Source organism: Acomys russatus, chromosome 1 (genome assembly GCF_903995435.1).
Source record: "Acomys russatus chromosome 1, mAcoRus1.1, whole genome shotgun sequence".
In the NCBI taxonomy this organism is placed as follows: domain Eukaryota; kingdom Metazoa; phylum Chordata; class Mammalia; order Rodentia; family Muridae; genus Acomys; species Acomys russatus.
The window spans coordinates 76109561-76128235 of NC_067137.1; the positions used below are offsets into that span (position 1 = coordinate 76109561).

Consider the following 18675-nt stretch of genomic DNA (forward strand, 5'->3'; position numbering starts at 1 on the left):
GGGGTTTTTTTCCCTCCTTACGCCCTTCCATTCCTGCCTTTCCTTCAGAATCATTTGCCTTTTACTGAGAGACATGTCCATGGGGATAATGAAGGGATACCTCTCTCTCTTTGTCTTCCTTATTTGGGTGGAAACCATCTAAACAGTGTCAAGGACTGAATAGAAGGCCAAGTCTTTACAAGAAAAACCGCAAGTCTTTTTGTTTGATACTTAAAATGTGATTTCAACACTTTTTCCTGTGTTCAGTAGTTAAACTTAAACATTTTTTTTCTGGACCTCTTTCTTTTCTTTTCTTCATTTTTTTAAAAGACAGAATCTATATATCCCAGGCTGGCCTCATGCTTACTACATCTTACTGAGCTTGCATACTGAGTGCTAGGATTCAGGTGTTTGCATCACACCTAGTGGTATGTGGTATGTGGAATCAAACCCAGAGCTGCAGACATACTAAAACAGAACTCTACTAAATGACTTATACCCCCTGGTTTTGCCCTGCCTTGTTATCCTGCCTCCGGAACTATATTATATGTTTTCCTGATTCTTGGACTTTCAGAATCAGGCACAGCTACACCACCAGCTTCCTTGGTCCTCTGTTTTGCCAATCCACCATGCAAACCTTAGACTTTCTGGCATCCAGGTCATATTTACAATTCCCTATAATATATCTTAAAAACGTGTGTGCTGTAGGTTTTGATCTCCAGAGGGTCCTCGCATAGGGTTTAATATCCCCTCCTTTTAAAAAATAGATTCTTTTCTCAAAGAGTATACCCTTTTTCTTCCGTCTAGTCCTCCCAGTCCCTCTCCACCTCCTTTCCCATCTGGATCTACTCTCTGTATCTTATTAGAAAGAAATAGGCTTCTAAGAAATAACAGTAAAATATAACAAAATAAAATATAAATTAAAACAAAACTGTCATATAGAATTTGAGTAGGGCAAACCCACAGATGGAAAAGAGCCCAAGAGAAGTCACCCACTTAAGAGTCCTGTAAAAATACTAAGTCGAAAGAATATATATATATATACACACATACATATATATGCGCAGAGGACTGATATAGACCCATGCAGGCCCTGTGCTTTCTGCTTAAGTCTCTGAGTTTATAGGAGCTTTGCTCAGCTGATTGAGAGAGACTTATTCTCCTGTTGCTCTTCCATTCTTTCTGGCTGCTCTTCCCTGAGCCCTAAGTCAAGGGACTTGATAGAGACATCCCGTTTAGATCTGAGTGTTTTAAGGTCTCTTATTCTCTGCATAAAGTCAAATGTGGTCTTTGTATTTGTTCCCATCTCCTGCAGGAGGAAGCTTCTCTGATGATGGCTGAATAAGGCATTGATCTATGAATATAGCTGAAATGGGAGTAATTTTATCACTATTTTTTTTAAAGAACAGTACTATTTGGTTTTATCTTACTCTGCCTCCAACTTTCAGTCTTCCATTTGCATCTGACCTCCATGAAATCTGCCTTTTGCTGCTAGAAATGCAGCTATGGCTATTGGTTTTCATTCCTTAGCCTCGTCATAAGTACTAGGTTGGTGGTGTTGCCTGGTTCTCTGCCATGCCTTAATCTTGGACAGCCCCTCAGCCCCTAAATTTTAGCATTGTGTATTACTAACTGCTTCTGCCTACTTCAGCTGTGGTTTTAAGCTCAGGATGTTTTCTGGCCCCTAATTCTCTCTCTCTCTCTCTCTCTCTCTCTCTCTCTCTCTCTCTCTCTCTCTCTCTCTCTCTCTCTCTCTCTCTCTGTAGTTGTGTTTTCTTAGTACCTCAAAGTGCAGATTTTTACTCCTCTTTCTATTGTGAATTAAAGATTTTGTATCAAAAGATAATTAGATCTGTTTATTTCTTTTGTATTGTTTAGCTAATTATGTCCTATGATGATTCCCTAGATTCCAGCCAGGAAAAGCAAAAAGTTGTTTTCTTATTTTCCACCTGAGAGTGAAAGCCCAACAACACCTGCTGTCTGTGTCCTCAAGGGTACTGAGCAGCTGGTTTTTTGCATTATGTCCAGGAAACCAATCACACAGTCTTCCTGCTGCACTGCCCTGGACTCCCACTCTCCTGTGTGCAGTTGTTTCTCTTGTCAAACCGATCACTTGCCTGTCAGGAATTACTTAAGCTTCTAGACGCATGGCTTTACCTTGCCTGTTCCTGAATGGAAAATTATTTCACCATAAAATATTGAATATAGACACAAATACAGACAAGAATACAAGCATAAATGGATAATTATAAATCTGTCTAAAACGCAACATTACCTTTAGGGTAAAAGCTGAGTTACATGAGCCACCTAGGACATCTTGATCCTCTCTGGCTCCTTCTCAAACAGTATTTTCATTTAAAATGGAGAGTTATCATACACGTTGCTCTGTAACCTACAACACTTAAAATTCATCACCCATTTCCCCAGAGCCCTTTAATTTCTCCAAACAGCTTCTAATTTCCAAGAAAGATTCCTAGTTGTGAAATGCCACTTTGTGCATAATTTCTGAATTCCCCTTTTGGGCAAGCTGCGCCTTATCTGGCAAGCTTTAAAAGTTATTTTCAAAAGACTTCAAAGGGACCAGTAATTAGCTCCTTTTAACTTTCAAAAACATTCTATCTATTTTTTATATCAAAAATATTTTATAAGATATTTCAGAGGAACTCCATCCCTGCTTAAGAAACAAACCCAAGGCAGTAAGCTGTAATTCCAAAAATGACGATAATTAAACCCTTACATTCAGAAATTACAAAATTAAGAAATGACAAAGCCATAAAAATGACATGAATTTAGCAACTATATTATTAATTACTATCATTTCTCCAGGGTATTTTAAACAAGGCTACAATACTGGATGTTTTTAAACATCTAGACATTTTTAAAGGAATTTGTTCATATTGCATCTTTTTACTAAAAAGATCTTAATTTATATATCTTAAATACCTTGAGAATTCACTTTGTTAGTCCTCTCAAAATTGGAGACACTAGTCTTTAGTGACTATTTAAGGTTACATTGCCTTTGCCTGTTATTCGTATATGGGATCATGCTCCTTGACAGTGCCCTCTCTATACCCTAAGTATGAGTCACTGCTAGCCCCTAACAGAGAGGTGTAATGTTATATTAGCTAATGCTAAGAAAAGCAGAGGAAAAATATTCAGAGCATAAGAGAGGACATCAGCTATTAGCTGTCCTTTCAAACATAAATGCAGAGTCACACAAATGGGACTCAAATCAGTTCTCATGACTCATTCAAAACATCTCTCTGATTGGACTGTGGTTGGGAAATATTATAGAGTAAAGAGTATGTTAACATTTTAAACAAAATCATCTGACAATAATTACAATATTTAATGAATTTAAACTTTAAGGGGAAAATCTACCACTGAGGCCTGACATAATTTCAAATATTTGTGAGGAATTAGTTTGATTTAAGTGTTAAAATAATTTTAGTGCCTAGTAAGATGGATTGAACTGGATAATTTTAGATAATGAAACCACATGTATGTTTGAAGGAAAGCTTAAAAGCCAGATGAATATAGAATAAGCCTTTAAACACTATTGTGGCTAATCCATGCTGATATAGCCAGTAAAAGTATCTGCCATAATGGAAGGAAAAAGAAAAACTTTCCACAGCATACATCCCATGAATGAAATCTGAAGAAAATATTTTAGGCTGAGGAAAGAAATGAAAATAGCAGAGAGACCATAGAAAGAAATAACAAAGATACAAATATTAAAATATAAAATACCACTTAGAACACAGACAAACACACCAAAATCAATAACATAATGAAGACACTAACACACACATTTCAATGATAACTATAAATATTAGTTGTCTCAATTTTCCAATAAAAAAGACACAGGCTGATTAAATAGATCAAGAAACATAAAACCCATTTGTGTGTTGTTTATGAGAAGCACATTATTTAAAAAGAAATACCACCTTCAAATAAAAGGAAAGCAACCAGTACTTTAATTAAATAGGAACAGAAAACAACTGGTGTCACTATCCTAATATCTGAAATATACAAAATATGTCAAACTAAACCTGTTAGAACAGTTAAAAAGGACAATTTATTCTACCCAAGGGAATGGTTAACCAGGAAGACATTACTATCTCATGCATGCATGCACTAAAGCCTGGAGTACCAGCTTTCATAAAAAAAAAAAAAAAAAAAAAAAAAGTTCTGCTGGATTTAAAGATACAGATTAACATCAATCTATTAATAGAAGGTGGTTTCAACACCACTTTCTCTAATGGGCAGGTCATCTGGAAAAGAATAAACAGAAAAGTATAAGAATAATGTGACATCATATGGACGTCAAATGAAACTAACTGATATCTGCAGAATATCTCCCCTAAACCCCAAAGAATATATATGTTACTCAGTCATACACAGAAGCTTTTCTGGTTCACAAATTTTTACAAGTTGAAAATAATTAAAATCGCTCCTTATGTCCTATATGACAAGAAAACTAAAAATTGAAGCAAACAACTCTATAGTAAATACATGAATTCACGAAAATTAAAAACTTCATTAATGGATAATAAATGGTTGAAAGAAGAAATCAAGAAATAAATGAAACCTTTGCTCCAACTAATGAAATGAAAATGTAACACAACAAAATCTTCAGGAAAAATTGAAAGCAGTCCTACACAGGAAATGTGTAGATCTAGTTGCTTACATTAATAATTAAGAGTACAGAGCCAGGCGTGGTGGCGCATGCCTTTAATCCCAGCACTTGGGAGGCAGAGGCAGGCGGATTGCTGTGAGTTCAAGGCCAGCCTGGTCTACAAAGTGAGTCCAGGATGGCCAAAGCTACACAGAGAAACCCTGTCTCGAAAAACCAAAAAAAAAAAAAAAAAAAAAAAAAAAAATAATAATAATAATAATAATAATAATAATTAACAGTACACAAATAAATGACTTAAAATTCAAAAAGTTGGAAAAGCAAAAACAAGCCAAATTCAAACCCAGGAAATAGCAAGGAATAATAAAACTCAAAGCAAAAATCACTGAAGTAGAAATAAATAAATAAACACCTATAAGATCCGATTCTTTGAGGATATGAGCAGCATTGACAGATCCTTGACCTACCAAAGCAAAAGAAAGAAAGAAAGAACCCAAGTGAACAGAATCAGAAGAGAACAGAGACTTTACAAGAGACGCCAAGGAAATTTAAACCATCATAGGGGAATACTAACACGCCTACACTCCATTAACCTGTCAAACCCCTCAACAACCTAAACAGACCTATAGCAAAAGAGTAGACTGAAATAGCAATAAAAAGCCTTCCAGGTCATAGTTCAGGGTCATAGTTCAGGGTCATAGTTCCAGGTCATAGTTCCAGGTCATAGTTCAGGGCAATATGGATTCACAACTGATGAATTCTACCAAATAGTCAAAGAAGATCTATAGCTAGTCTCTCTTTAATTAAAAAATAATAAGATGGAAGGAGAACCTTGAAACTCTTTCTACAAAGCCAATATCACTCTAATGTCAAAATCAAGTACAGATACAACACACACACACACATGCACACACATGTGCAAACATACACAAAGAAAGAAAACTACAGCTTAATATCACTGAAGAAAATAGAAACAAAAATGCTCAATGCAATACTGGGAAACAGAATTCAAACATACATTAAGAATATATACCATCACCACATGACTGCATTAGTTTTATCCCTGAAATGTAGAGTGGTTCAACATACGCAAGTCAACAAATGTAATAAGTTACATAAGTGGATTTAAAGATAAAATCACATTATCATTTCAAGAGGTTCTGAAAAGTCTTTAACAAAATCAAACATGCCTTCATGATAAAAGTTCTAGAGAATTTAGGGTTAGTTGGAGCATTCTTCAACAAAATAAAGCCATAAATAAGGAATGTACAACCAACAATATGAAAAAATGACTGAAAAATTGAAGCAATCTTATTGAAGTCAGGAAGGAGACAGAGTAGCCATCATCTCCATTCTTTTTAAATATTTACTCAAATTAATCACTGAAGCAATAAGGAAAACAAAGGAAGTTAAAAAGATATAAGTAAGGAAAGGAATCAAACAATCCCTATTTGGAGATACCATGATCCTATACATTAGATATCATTAAAAATTCTATCAGAAAACTTGTAGAAATTACAAACAAACTCAGCAATCTGGCAGGATACAGAAATATCTTGCATAAATCAAGTTTTCACATGTGCTACCATCAAACACATAGAGAAGAAGATCCCATTCATCATAGCCTCAAAGAAAAGAAAAGATTTAGGAATAACCCTAACCATGGAAGTGAGGACATCTACCATGAAAACTTTCAACCTCTGTAAAAGAGAAGTATACTTAAAAAAAGAAAGTCATCTGATGTTCATAGATTAGTAAAATTAACACTGAGAAAATGACCCTTCTTACCAAAAGCTATTTACAGATATTCAATGCAGTTATCAAAATAATCCCCATCTTATTCTTTACAGAAATAGAAAAAGATTATCCTGAAACTCAAACGGAACCACCATAAAACACAGACAGGAAAAACTATCTTGAAAAAAAAAAAAAAGAACATGCTGGAAGAATTACCATGCTTGATCTTAAGATATATTTACAATCTGAGAACTAAAAACAGTATGACCCAGCACAAAAACAAACACATAGACCACAGGAAGAAAAAACAAAGACTCAAACATGAGCACATACAACTGCAGTTATATAATATTTGACAAAGATGCCAAACATATTAAGTTGGAGAAATGAAAACTTCTTGAACAGTAGGTGGAAAACTGGATTCCTGCATGTAGAAGAATTAAGTTAAGCCTGTGATTATCACATAGCACAAAAACTAACTGAATAGTTCAATGAGCTCGTAGTGAAACCTAAAACGCTGAAGCTTTTAGAAGAAAACATAGACATTATCATACATGATACATGATACAGGTGTAGGACACGGCTTCGTGAATAGGACTACCTTTCTGCAAGAATTAAGGTCAAGAATTGACAAGTGGGACTTTATAAAACTAAGAAGCTTTTGCACAGCTAAAGAAATTAGCAGGCAGGTGAAAAGGATACATACAAAATGGAAGAAAATCTTTGCCAGATTTTCATTCTGATAGAGGGTTAATACCCAGAATATAGTAAGAACTCAATAAAAGAATTTTAAAAATACTTATTCAATAAAAGACCTGGAATACAAATAGAATTCTCAAAAGAAGAAACAATACTAAAAGATGGAAAGATCTTCCATGCTCATGGATCTGGAGGAGCAACATAGTAAAAATGGCCGTGTTACCAATAGCAAGCTACAGATTCAGTGCAATTACTATCAAAATACTCACACAATACTTCACAGTTGTAGAAAGATCAATTATCAACTTCATATAGAAAACAAAAACCAAGGAATAGCTAATACAATCCTGTACAATTAAAGATCTTCCAGAGGAAACTCCATCCCTGATCTCCACATGTACTATAAAAACAGAATGGTATTGACATAGAAATAGGCCGGCCAAAGCAATCCTATACAAAAAAAAAAAAAAAAAAAAAAAGAACTTCTGAAGGCAGTACCATCTCTGGTTTCAAGTTGTACTACAAAGCAATAGTAATAAAATCTGTCTTTCCGTGCTGCCCAGGGATGGGTTCATACAGTGTTGTTTTTGATTCCCATCGTAACCTAAAGGGAAGCTTACACAATGGCTGGAGCCCTTGATGTCCTGCAGATGATGGAGGAGGATGTCCTCAAATTCCTTGCTGCAGGAACCCATTTAAGTGGCACCAAGCTTGCCTTTCACATGGAGCAACACATCTACAAAAGGAAGAGTGATGGTATCTATACCATAAATCTGAAGAGGACCTGGCAGACTCTGTTGCTTGCAGCTTGGGCTACTGTTGCCAGTGAGAACCCTGCTGACGTCAGCGTCATCTTCTCCAGGAACACTGGCCAGTGAGCTGTGCTGATGTTTGCTGCTGCCACTGGAGCTACTCCCGTTACTGGCCACTTCATACCTGTGACCTTCTCCAACCAGATCCAAGAAGCCATCAGGGAGCCATGGCTTCTAATGGTGACTGACCCCAGGGCTGATCAGCAGCCTCTCATAGAGTCCTCTTATGTCAACCTGCCCACCATTGCTCTGTGCAACATGGGTTCTCCCTGTGCCATATGGACATTGCCATCCCATGCAACAACAGGGATCTCACGCAGTGGGTCTGATGTGGTGGAAGTACTCCACATGCATGGCACTATTTCTCATGAGCTCCTGTGGGAGGTTATGTCTAAGCTTTGCTTCTACAGAAACCCAGAGGAGATTGAGAAGGAGGAGCAGACTGCTGCTGAGAAGGCCATGACCAAGGAGGAATTCCAGGGTGAATGGAAAGCACCAGCTCCTGAGTTCACAGAAGCTCAGCCAGAGATGCCAGACTGGTCTGAGGGTGTGCAGGTGCCCTCTGTACCCATCCAGCAGTTCCCTACTGAGGATTGGAGCGTCCAGTCAGCCACTGCAGACTGGTCAGCAGCTCCCACAGCTCAGGCCATTGAGTGGGTTGGAGCCACCACTGAGTAGTCGTGAGCTGCTCTGCAAACATCTGAACAAAGGAGGAAATGGAAGGAAAATAAATTTCCTAAAAGTTAAAAAACAAAACGAAACAACAAGAACAACAACAAAACAAGCACAACCCTCATGGTATTGGCATAAAAACAGACAAGTTGATCAATGGACCCAAAAATAAACCCACACACCTACAGACACTTGATTTTTGACAAAGAAGCCAAATACATATGATGGATAAAAGATACCATCTTCAACAAATGGTGCTTGTCTTACTGGATGTCTATGTGTAGAAAATGTAAGTAGATACTATTTATCACCCTGTACAAAACTCAAGTACAAGTAGATTAAAGACATCAACATAAAATCAGACACACTATATCTGTTAGAAGAGCAAGTGGGGAAGAGCCTAGAACTCACTCGCACAGTTGACAACTTCCTGAACAGAACACCAACAGCTCAGGCTCTAAGGTCAATAATTAATAAATGGAACCTCATGAAACTGAAAAGCTTCTGTAAGGCAAAGGACACTGTCAATAGAACAAAATGACAGACTATAGAGTGAGAGATCTTCACCAACCCTACATCTGACAAAGGGCTAATACCCCAAATATATAAAGAACTCAAGAAATTAAACACCAGCAAACCAAATAACCAAATTAAAAATAGGGTACAGAACAAAACAAAGAATTCTCAACAGAGAAATATTGAATGGCCAAGAAACACTTAAAGAAATTCTCAACATTCTTAATCATCAGGGAAATGTAAGTCAAAATGACTCAGATTCCACCTTACACCTGTCCAAATGGCTAAGTTAAAAAAAACTCATGTGACAGCACATGCTGGCAAGTATGCTGAGCAAAGGGAAAACTCCTCCATTGCTGGAGGAAGTGCAAACTTGTACAATCTCTTTGGAAATCAATCTGATATTTTTCAGAAAATTGGGGCTAGTGCTACCTCAAGACCCCCTATACCATTCCTGGTCATGAAAGATGTCCAACCATACAACAAGGACACATGCTCAACTATGTTCATAGCAGGCTTATTCATAGTAGCAAGAATCTAGAAATAACCTACATGTTCATCAACCAAAGAATAGATAAAGAAACTATGGTATATTTACACAAAGGAATACTACTAAGCTATTAAAAACAAAGAAATCTTGAAAATTGTAGGCAAATGGATGGGACTAGAAAAGAGTGGGGTAACCCATGGTATATACACATGGTATATATACACTTACAATGGGATATTAGTGCAACATAGATGTCCTCTGAGAGCCTCCACAAAGCAGGGCATCTGGACAGATGCTGAGATTCACTAATAGACTCAGGCTGGAGCACTGAGAATGGTATGGATGAATAGAGGGATGGAAGGTCCCAGAGGGTTCAAGAGACCCACAAGGAGACCATGAAGGTTTGCAGATCAAAACCCAAGCAGGACCTGCACAAACTGTTGCACCAACCAAGGCTAATGCATGCAGTAAATGTAGACCCCTGTTCAGATCTAGTCAATGGACTGCTCATTCTCCAGGGTTGTGGAGAGAGTGGGGACTGCCTCTGACATGAACTATGGTGCCCCCAATTTGATCACTCCTCCTTAGTGAGGAGGTCTGGAGGCACACAGAAGAAGTTGAAGCAGGCTATTTGAATGATACCTTATATGCTGTGGTCATATGGTGAGGGAGGAGGTCCCCTTCTGTCAGAATTCTAGGGGAGGGGAATAGGGCTGAAGAGGAAGGGAGAATGGGAATGGGCAGATTCAAGAGAGGGAATAATATTTAGGATGTTATCTGAATAAATTATAATTTAAAAAGAAACGATATAAATAAGAGGCATCTTTGAAAAGTTCATCATCTCTATCAGTTAGGTAAATTTAAACCAAAACAACACTGAGATTTCATATTACCCTGGTGAGAATAACAAACATCAACAAAACACATGAAAACAAACATTGGTGGAAGTGTTGGAAAATGGATCCTTCAATAATGGGCAAGGGTTTAAACTGGTACAGTCACTGTGAATATCAGTGTGGAGAATTATAAAAAGCTAAAATCGAATCTATTCTATGGCCTAGTTATATCTATCACTCCTTGGCATATGCTCAATGGACTTATGGTCCTATTCAACAGATACTAGGCAAGTTGTGTTGATTGCTTCTCTAGTCACAATATCTAGGTAACGGAAACAGCCTAAATGACCTTCAACCACTGACTGTATAATGAAAATGTGATACATACGCGATATGGAATATTATTCAACTGAAAAGATAAATGAAGTCATGAACTTTTCAGGTAAATGAATGTAACTACAAAAGATCATATCGAATGAAGTAACTCTATCCCAAAATGACAAACATCACATGTTCTCTCCCATAGGAGGCTCCCAGCTCCAAACCTTCAGATATCAGTACATATGTGGAGTACTGCAGAAAAAGAAACCAGGAAAGTAAAAAGGAAACATTGCCAGATATAGGGGAAGGGAGTAACACAGAAGAGAATTGCACAGTACAAATGATCTGATCAGGGAAATAGGAAAGGGGCTTTCTTAGGGAAGGTGTGAATGTAAACACAGAAGTTTGGAGGAGGGTAAAGGGGAGTAATGAGCTACAGTGATTTGATGAGGTCAGTAGGAAAAGGAGTCTCTTCAGGGATGAGAATGGCGGTAAATATTAAAGAAGTAGGTAAAGACTGAAGAAGTAGGACAAAGGAGAATAGCAAGATACAAGTGATTTGATTGAGTAAAAGTGAAGAAGGGGTGGATTTTAATTAGAAGGATAAATATAGAAGGAGGAAGGAAGGAACGTAAGGAACAAGCCCTATGAAAGCCGTTTTCATTCAATCCACCACACTCTGTAAAAGTAGCTTGTTAGCATTCCTTAAAATGTGTTTCTCTCTACTTCCTTGCCACTTTGCTATAATAAATTCTCTACTTTTGCCTTTTTAGGTCTTGGTGAGTTCTTTCACTGATCATATGTCACTGTCCTATTTCTTCTTTTCCAGCAGAAAAATGGAAATATTGAATTCTGAGCCAAACAAATGAATTTGTTAATCTTTTAAATTAGCTGTTTAAATATGTGTTTATTCTATCATATTTGCCTGCCACTTACAGAAATAATAAATGCAAATCATTTAGTTCATTATTATAATGCCATTCACAATGTATTTTAAGAAATAAATATTAGAAACCACATAGGAGACCTTGGAATTATTGAATTAACTGCTTTTTAAAAGATGTATTTTATACAATTATTTTGTTATGAACATATACATAAAAATCCTAGCTCAGAATACCACATTGAAATGGCCACTTGAAAAACTTTGAACAACATTGGAAAAATTAATTACAGCCTATTACAATATTCTTCCATTTGTGTGTGTGGTACGTGGTGTGTATGTGTGTGTGTGTGTGTTATGTGTTAACAATAGACATGGAAATAAATGGGAAGTGAGACCAATAATAAGTATAAACTTTAGAGGGCAGAATAGATAGAGACATTTTAGAGAGACTGAGAAGTTTTTTACCTCAAAGTGTTTAAAGTTCTAGCTGTGATTTGTGTAGAATTTTACTTATGTCAAGGACGAAAACAATTCATGTCATCTATCCATATAAAGCCTTAAAACTAAGAGACACCCTAGTCTCAAAGACTTTCATTATTCTATTTGATTTTTTAAAATCTTCTTTCTCTGATCAACACATGATGCACATATTTATGAGGTACAATTACTTTATTGCTTAGCTGGCTTAAACATTTATGGTCAAGTGATCTTCCTTTGTATGCATTGGCCACACTAAAATAATTTGAGTTTTTATGTACATTGAGTAGTAATCAGGACAATTAACATGTCCATTATCTTAAACTATATAATTTCTTTACATTGATTACATAGTATATTCAAAGTCTTTTATTTTATTTAACTCTATAGCTATTGAGGTATATAGAACTGCTTACTGTTAATGGTGTCTACCTGACAGAACTTTTTTCTTCTACCCAAAGCTATCATTCTCCCTTTTCTCTCTGCATTATAGAATACTAATACATAGAGAAGATTTGTTTCATGAAGAAAATAAGGTTGTTCCCCATTGCTGGAGAACTGGGTACAACTAGGAAGTTTTTAGCCCAATTAAGTTCCCAAATTATACTTTTAGGATTCACAGTTGGTGTAAGAAGACCATTCTGTTAATTCTCAAGCCTCACTGTGTGGTTCTCACCATATCACATTGGGAGGGAAAGTAGTGTATGGGGAACCATGGCTCCTGCTGCTGTAGCAGCAGTTTCCTATGATCCAGGGGCCTCATTTTATTTCAGAACAAAGTAAACATTACAAAAGTAGAAAGAGTAACTACCACTTCTAGAAGCTAATTATATATTATATTCAAGTGTGTTCTGTACTCTAAGGAAATAAAAGTTCTATTTATCCAAACACTCACAAGGTTCATCAAGTACATAGCAAGAGCTTCAGGGGACTACTGATATTGGAACTGTAGAAATTCGGAGTCACTAGGGAGGGGGCCAACTGCTGGAATGCAGGGAACAATTCATTATTAGTAGAAAGTATGGCTTCTGCAACACAGGAAGGGCAGGAAGAAATGTGTGTGGCACCTGTTTATCCTCCATCTGTGCTGTTAAAAACCCTCATGTAACCTTAATGGTAAACAGAGAAGCATTACAACCACAACCTGAAAAGAAGATCACGTGCAGCAACTCAGGAATGAGGGACCATGCCACACTGGCTATTTTACACATTCCACAGTTACACATTCCACAGTTAGGGAAAGCAGCTGTTGTCCTGAATAATAACCTGCAGAGGCATCAGTTATGATACCTAATGCAGCTGCAGGGACTAAGCCCTTCATTTGCCACACTGTCCATTCTTTCAATTTCCCCTGTGATAAGTAACTCACCATCTTGTAGAAGCTGGGAATGGCACTCATCCAAATTATTCTTAAGCATTATGAGGAACAGACTTAAGTGTATCCTGTGCTTTAGGACTGAAGTGTTGCTTTCTGGTAGTCCTATCCAATAGTCCTTAGTTGTCATCTCACTGAATACTATATTCCTTTATTGGGGCAGGCCACATTAAGTGAGTGATCAATGCCAGGTCTAAAGACCCACTCTTGTGACAAATTGGTATCCTTGGGAAGGACTGGGCTTGACTGGCCTTTGGTGAGAATGCATTTCCCTGACCGCCATTTCCCTGCCACTCTTTTATTCCTTTCCTTTCCTTTTCCCTTCCCCTCCCTTCCCTTCCCTTCCCTTCCCTTCCCTTCCCTTCCCTTCTCTTCCTTTCTAAAGCTGTTAGCATAATGAACCTTGCCTTATAACTTCCTGCATACTTGCTTCCAGGGAACCTAACCATGAATCAATTAGTGACTTTTTAAAAGTCTTTATCTAAATGATACAGTGTCACTTTAAATGATAAATATTGAATATGTCAATTTATACTCTTAAAACTGGAAACTCCCTTTAGGGGAAGATAGAGAGCAATATAACCTAATGATCCCCTTAGAAATGCAGCATACCCACTATAGTGGAGTGTAGTGCCTTCCCTAGAGGAAGGAGGAAACTTCAGGAGTGGCATCATGGATTCCTGGCCTGTGGTATGTGGCAGCTGCTGCCACAGGGACCTCAACTGGGACCTCATTAGGCTGTCAGATCCACAGTTGTGTGGAATCAGATAGTGCATGCTTATAAGAATCAGAGATGACTCTCTCCAAATTAGCATCAAGAGTTCCCAATCCCAATAGCAGGGTAGAATCGCCTATGAATGTGTAAAGGTATTATACAAGTAATCTAAGCCAAATGAACTCCTGCAATCTCCGGGAAATGCTTTCAGGATGCTATAGATTAAGACAGTTCCCCTAGCCCTTTCCAACGAATAGTGTGAGTGAAGCATTGACATCTCTCCCCAGAATGACTTGGACTAACCAGAAACCTCTATGAAATCTCTCTGAATTTCCACCTCTGTTGCCCTTTCTCTTATTAGATTACTAACTGTTTATATCCTTCCCCTTTTTTTAAAAACCAGAAAAAGGAAATATGTGGCCCTACCCTGATTAATTTGCTTATTGTCTGATCTTGGCCTCCAGAAATTGACTTGTTATCCCCTCTTCTACAGGGGGCGAGAATAAGGTGAAACTGACCACAGAGTTCAGTTTCCAGGTGCAAAATCAATACACATATTCATGGCTTTTCAAAGCTTCTTTCTGTTTGGTTGCAATGATTTTCAATTTCCATGTTCTTTTTGGGGTCAATCAATAAGGTCTGGACTCAAGACAAATCATTCAACCCTTTGTTCATCCCCATTGCTTTGAGCAGCAGAAACAGAGTAAGAAATGGAAGTGCACAAATAGCTGCATTGGTAACCAATTCCCAGGGCATTAACTCTCACCCAAACAATCATGCACAGAAGACAGGAGGAAATAACCCTAACACCCATTCCAAGTCAAATAAGAGTTATTCAAAGGCTAAAAACAGTTTCAATGAAATAAAGCTGTTTAATATTAGAGCCCACGTTATACTTCATAGCATTTTGAATGCTTGATATATAAGATCTTTTCCTCACAATTTGTGGGAACCTTCTACTAACTAAAACGGACCAGTAAAAATATGGGAAAATAACACAATATTTTAATATTTAAAGCTCCCTCACTTGCAGTATAAAATAAGGAAGTCTATTATATGCCTAAAATGGAGTTTATCTGCATGAACAGTTCTTGTAAACAAAAGCCTGTGTGAGACACAGAGTACAGTTCACATTGTTGAGCATGTATCAAAATGGCGCACCTCCTATCTCGACACTGTGGAAATGAAGACAGGCGTGTGAGGTTCAAGGGTGCCATCGGCAAGTTGGAGGACAGCCTGGATTGTAGTGTCAGACCTTGTCTCCAACACAAACAAAACAGGGAGCTGAGGCGCTGCCTCAGTTTGTAAAGTATGAAGATCCAGCATCACTCCCAGCACCCTCATAAAAATCAGGCATGGCAAGGTGCCCCTGTAATCCTCATGCTGGAGACAAGACAGGTGGAACCTTGGAGTGTGCTGGCCTCCAGATCTAGGCAAATTATTGAACTCCAGATTTAGTAAGACCTTGCCTCAAAAAGAAAGATAAAAAGAAACTGAGAAAGATACCTGGTATCACCCCATGGCCTCCATACCCACTTGTCCATACACCACGTAAAAAGAATAAACTGTTGTTTAGTTTTAGAATGTGGTAGTTTAGTAGACATTCTTATAATAACATACCGTGGAATGTAGAAGCTGATACCACAGGAATAGTACAGTGTAGGAAAAGAAATAACCAATAGGTAACTTAAAAGAAAACTTTTCACAAATATCACTGCAAGATGACCCAGTTAGCTGTTACTAACTGGCCTGCACGTTCACAACCAGATGCTGCTAGTGTTGAAAGGTCAGATGTACAGGTGGATGGATGACAAGGTGCATTGTTTTAGAAGATAAAAGGAAGACTGTGGGCGTGACTGCCTCAAACTCATATGGAATGCCTCGTTCTTCTGGAGTCTATATGTTTCTAGTGCTCATGATGTCAGTATTGAGTTTTGTGGTCTTTGATTATGCACCTCTTTAGACCCTTATCTGGCTGAAGAATATCTGAGTGCTTTCCTTATTTTTGAAGTTTCTTCTGCATTTGTATTTTTTCTAAGTTAATTTTTATTTCTCTGTCTGCCTGCTTCTCTCTCTCTCTCTCTCTCTCTCTCTCTCTCTCTCTCTCTCTCTCTCTCTCTCTCTCTCTCTCTCTCTCTGTGTGTGTGTGTGTGTGTGTGCATGTGTGTGTGTGTGTGTGGTGTGCAGGTTCCCTCAGAGGCAAAAAGAGAGTGTAATATTCCTTTGAACTGGTTGCTGCAGTTGGTTGTGAGAAACCTGATGTGGGTCTTAGAAACTGGACTCCATGGAATGCCGTTCCTCTGGAATAACAGCAAAGGCTTACGGTTGGGTTCCATGTCCTATGCCCCCACATATGATGCCAGGTGACCTGCTCTATTATTCCTCCCTTATTCTCTAAAGACATGTACTGAACATGGAGCTTCGTATAGTTATTTATGTATATATTCACCTACTAATTTGTTTATTTAGGCTTGCTGGCCAGCCACCTACAGTGATCTTCCTCTCTCCACTCACCACCCTTCCTACCATTGCTGGGATTGTAATGAGGTTTTTGGTGTAGTACCATACCCCAGATTTTATGTGGGTCCTAGGGATGTGCGCTTTGACCCACATGCAATCACAGAAAGTGTTCTAATCCACTCAGATGTCTCCCTGGTGCTCTATATTTCATTTTTATACTATCTTTCATGCTTCCCCATTAGTTGAGGTGATTTCTTCTGTTGGCTTCATCTTTCTGAGATTCCTCATAATTATCCACAAACACACAGGCACTCTGCATTCAGCTGTGTCGTCAGGACATTACATTATGTTGGTTTTGAAACAGGATTTCACAGCATAGCCCAGGCAGCTCAGTCTGTCTTTGAACTCCTTAAACGCAGGGCAATACTTTCACCTTAGTCATATACGTATTAAAATTATAAGCATGACCCACTACGCCTAGCCTGTGTTCTCATATTTTATAAGTGCTTTGACCTAAGGAAATATGATGTCTAATCAAATACACCACTAGAAAATCCACAGAACCAACTAACCAGGGCTCATATGTGCTCACAGAGACTGAATCAGGGAACCTGCAAGGGTCTGACACAGGCCCTCTTCATATATATTATGGTTGTATGGTTTAGTCTTTTTGTGGGACTTATAAAATCAGGAGTGGGGCACTTTCTCTGATTCCTTTGCCTCCTTTTGGAAGCACTTCCTACTGACTGGGTTGCCTCACCCAGCCTTAATAAGAGGGGAGGTTGTCTAGCCTTATTGGAACTTGATATGCCATGTTCGGTTGGTACCCCTGGGAGGTCTGCCCTTTTTGAAGGAAAATAGAGGCATGACTCTGGAAAAGAGGTGAGGTGGTAGTGGGATGGAGTGGAAAAAGAAAAGGGAAAGGAAACTGCTGTCAGGATATAATATGAGAGAAGAATAAAATAAAAAAATTAAAAAAAAAATCCCTTTTCTGAGGAATAGGAAAGGAGGGTGAGGGAGAGTGAGAGAGAATGGAACTGTGAGGTGGAGGAGGAATGAGGCCATGACCAGGATGTAAAGTGAATAAATAAATTAATTAATTAAAAATTTAAAAGTTCATTTAAGACATTTTGCAAATATTTGTAAAATAACTTGTAGCTAAAATAATGTATTCACTAATTTAGAATTCTGTTATTTTTTCTAATTATAGACATGCCTAACAGAATGTCAGGGCTGGTTGTATGTCATATTGCCTTTTTAGCAGCAAACATACAGATAGACATACAGGTTCACAGTGTTAACTGTTGTGCTTAGAGCATGTTACTGTAAATCAAAGCTTTAATATTTTAAAATTGGTGCAATTATTTCATGATGTATATATATATATGGTTGGGTACATCCAGGAGAAATTGGGACTAGCACAAGGTGAGTTTAATAAAAAGAACACATTGTATTAATGTATGAAATTTTAAAATAATAAAAATATTATCCAAAAAGATTTACGTACTAGTTATAAAAGGATATTGTAATAACTTTCTAAAAACTGAATGTTAAGAATTTATTACTTTATGGAATAGAAACATTTTCAGTTAGTTTATAAAATATACCTCCTTAAGAAAGTGAGTATGAAGGATACTTATAAGAAGCTAAATGTTATGATTGACAAGATATGAGATTTCATATGATAGGCATATTACTTAATTATTATAGCCTTTTATGGACCCATCAAAGCTCCAGATATTTCTTTCTATGGGTGTTTCCTGTGACTGTCATAAAATTACTTAAAGGTTCTGTCAGTATGTGCTTTTGTTCAAGACAGTTAATGGTAATATTTGTGTAGGGTTTTGTTGTTGTTGTTATTGTTGTTGTTGTTGCTGTTGTTATTGTTGTTGTTTGTTTGCTTGCTTGGGGTTTTTTTGTTGTTATTTTGGAGTTTTGTTTTTGTTTTTATTTTTGTGACAGGGTTTCTGTGTGTAGCCCTGGATGTTTTGCATTCGTTTTGTAGACCAGTCTGACCTTGAACTCACAGTAATCTGCCTTCCTCTGTCTCCCCTTTCTGGGGCC

At 37.6% G+C, this 18675-nt stretch overlaps 1 pseudogene; it reads left to right on the forward strand.

Annotated features, from left to right (window-relative positions):
- Positions 1-7674: 7674 nt before the first annotated feature.
- LOC127196325 (40S ribosomal protein SA-like) lies at positions 7675-8541 on the forward strand (annotated as a pseudogene).
- Positions 8542-18675: the final 10134 nt, after the last annotated feature.